This window comes from Theropithecus gelada, chromosome 12, assembly GCF_003255815.1.
Source record: "Theropithecus gelada isolate Dixy chromosome 12, Tgel_1.0, whole genome shotgun sequence".
NCBI lineage: Eukaryota > Metazoa > Chordata > Mammalia > Primates > Cercopithecidae > Theropithecus > Theropithecus gelada.
In genome coordinates this window covers 45,210,890-45,214,618 of record NC_037680.1, presented here as the reverse complement: position 1 = coordinate 45,214,618, position 3,729 = coordinate 45,210,890, and positions in this window count along the sequence as shown.

Here is a 3,729-nt window from a genome sequence, read left to right as displayed (position 1 = left end):
TAAGGAGGAGCTATTGAGGAGGCATTGACTCTAGGCCCTGAGGTGGACAGTTGTGAAATATCTATCATCTATCTATCTATCTATCTAACCTGTGTGTGGGTATACACACACATACTCACATGTAAATGCAGATATACACTTACATCTCTGTTCATTTTGATATCTACCTATTAAAAACCATACATGGATACCTACAATTTTAATCCAATACTACTAAGTTCATTCGGTTTTCTCCTCCTCCATATTTACACTTCCCTTTTCCAGCAGTGAGAAACTGGCTCCCCTTATTGTTAATATATTTACATCTTTGATCAATCCTCCCCAATGTAACCCATCTCCCACTGCTTCCACTCTGGCTTCTCATGCCAGGCTGCCCCTCTGCAGGGATGGCCTCACCATCCTGCTTGGGCTTTGATTCTTCGTGCTTCCTCCTCCAACTCCTCACTCCCACCTTGTGTGGATTCCTCTTCACCCCCATCTTGGACTATGATTCTGCCAGCTGCCCTGTCCTCCTGGGCAGACACCTCTATGCCCAATGTGGCCCCCAACGTTCCACTCTGGGCCACAGTGATGCCCTCACCTGGCAGAGATATCTGCTCTGCTCTGTCCTATTTGAGGTTTTGGGACTGAACAGTTCAGGAAGAGAAGGGAAAGGAACGGAAAAAGAAAAAGGAAGAGAAACTCATCATTATCATCATTTTTTTTTTTTCTTTTTGAGGTAGGAGCTCACTCTGTCACTCAGGCTGGAGTGCAGCGGCACCATCATAGCTCACTGCAGCCTTGAACTCCTGGGCTCAAGCAATTCTCCTGCCTTGGCCTCCCAATGTGCTTAAATTATAGGTGTAAGCCACCAACCCTGGCTGTCATCTTTATTATTTACATCATTTACATAATTTTTTTCTTATCACTTACCTTTCTTATCACTATTTTCTTTGCTGATTTATCTTCTTCCTCTCATCCCTCAAACATGGGTATTTCTCAAGGTTCTGCTTTGGCAGGCAGTGCAGAAAAGATCAAAGCTTGGACTAAGTTCTTTGCATCACCACTTTCTGGTTGTAAGACCAAGGACAAGGTTTTTACCCTCTTGTGCTTCAGTTTATCTGAAAAAAAAAAAAGAATGAAAATCATAACAGCCTCCAGTGTCAGTCTTCTATTTCCAATTTTTGTTAGACATTTCCACATGAAAGGACTCTCATCAGCTTAAATTCAAAATGTAAAAATCAACCCATTTTTCCTTTCCAAAACTGAGGCATCTTCTCACAGCTCCTCTTTCTGTAAATACATATTCACTCTACAAGAATTTATCGGGCATCTGCTGTGTAGTGGACGCGGTGGCTGATAACGGGCACCTACTGTGTAGTGGACACGGTGGCTGATATGGATCAGCTATCAAAGGCAAGGCCTTTGCCCTCAAGACGTTTCCAGTGAGTCCAGTGGGGAAGGCCGTGTGGTAAGTGTTCTGATGGAGTTAAATGGTTGTACCTTTTCTTCTCAAGGAAGAGCACCAAATTCCCAAAGACGAAGGCTTTCTGGGAAGACTAACTTCTAACATAAATTAGTCTTCAAGGCCAAGTAAGAGTTAGCTACATGAAGAAGAAGAGGAAAAAGGTCTCCGTGGCAGTGTAAGCAGCATGGCCAGAGTCCCGGAGCTGTCACAGGCATGGCACATTCTGAGATAGGCAGTGCCGATGGGGAGGGATGAGGATGGAGTGGAAGGCCAAGGTCAGGCCACTAAGGGGAAGAACAGGTGGTAGGGAGTGGGATGCGGGCTGCCTCACTGCTTCATGCTATATCCTTTGTCTCAAATGCCCTTCCTCTTTCCACTTGACTCATTCAAATCCTATCCATTCTTCCTTGCTTTCTCCTTGAAATATTTTCTTACCTGATCCCAGAAGCAGCTGTTACCAGCAGCGAATCCTTATGGGTCTGCAGCAACCTCAATTCTTAGCTCCTCAGAAGAAAGAAGTTGGGGCTGGGTGCGGTGGCTTATGCCTGTAATCCCAGCCCTTTGGAAGGTCGAGGCAGGCGGATCACTTGAGGTCAGGCATTTGACACCAGCCTGGCCAACATGGTGAAACCCCGTCTCTACTAAAAATACAAAAAATTAGCCAGGTGTGATGGCGGGCGCCGGTAGTCCCAGCCACTCTGGAGCGGGGGCAGGGAAGAATTTGACCGAGGAAAAATAAGGCAGAGAGACTAAGGCAAGTTTTAGAGCAAGAGTGAAAGTTTACTAAAAGGTTTTAGGGCAGGAACAAAATGAAGTAAAGTACACTTCGAAGAGGGCCAAGCGGGCAACTTGAGAGATCAAGTGCCTGGCTTGACCTTTGACTTAGGGTTTTATACATTGGCATACCTCTGGGGTCTTGCATCCCTTTTTCCCTGATTCTTCCCTTCTGGTGGGCTGTCTGCATGCCCAGTGCCCTACCAGTGCTTGGGGAGGGCTGCCTGCGCAACGTGTTTACGGGAGTTATAGGCATGCTCACTTGAGACGTTCTTCCTCTACCAGTCTAAAGTTCCTAGAGGAAGGTCATATACCAGTTAAACTCCCCCATTTTGCCTCATAGTGCGCATGCTTGAGCCCACTTACCTAACTCCTGAGATCTTATTGGGAAGCTGCTGATAACCAGTTTCAGGTTTTTTCTATCTGTCGGGAGACTGCTTTCCCTGGTGCTGGCTGTGACTAATTGTTTTAGAGAAATAATGACTGTAACAGTGTAACAACCACCTGACCATCACTTGATGGTCGTCTGATGTTCCGGATTGGGCGGGCAGCCCTCTCCTGGCCTGCTGATGTCTGCCTACCATAACACAACCTCTCTCTCCTCTGAACTTTTCTGGCAATTACTATTCTCACAACATATTTGATATAACGATGATACCAATGTCTTCTATCTATAGATTTTATTTTTATTTTTAAAAGCCTTTTGCTGGCCGGGGGCAGTGGCTTATGCCTGTAATCCTAGCACTTTGGGAGGCTGAGGCAGGTGGATCACTTGAGGTCAGGAGTTCAAGACTAGCCTGGCCAATATGGTGAAACCCCATCTCTACTAAAAATACAAAAAAAAAAATTAGCCGGGTGTGGTGCTGTGCACCTGTAATTCCAGCTACTTGGGAGGCTGAGGCACGAAATCACTTGAATCTGGGAGGCAGAGGTTGCAGTGAGCTGAGACACTGCCACTGCACTCCAGCCTGGGCAGCAGAGTGAGACTCTGTCTAAAAAAAAAAAAGTTTTTGCCTTGATCATTAAGTTTGATGTACACATAGAACAATTATTTCTTCAGAGCTAATAACTTCTGCCTGTGGCCTGCCTCCCTAACTGGATTGAGACCCCCTTCAATGCAGCAGCTTTGCCCCTGACTTCCTTATACTCCTCACAAAGCCTAACATAATGTCTCAAACGATTGGTGCTCGATATATTTATTGACTTGATTTTGATGTGCATTTTACTGCTTTCATTAGCATTCTGGTTCTGTGGGTAAACAATTTGGTACATGTAGCATAGTGTAAACTACTGGTTACCATAGTGCAAACTATTTTATAACTCCTCAGAAATGACTTGTAAGTGATACAACTAAGAAATGGCAGCACTAGAAGCGTGGTATGCCAGGGCTCTGTTCTGTGTACCATCTAGTACCCTCAGCTAAGAGAAAAACAATATGCATTGCTCTTAAAAACTCTAGGGATCCTTTTGAACTCATCTTTGGTGACATGGCTCCAATTAGTCTGAAA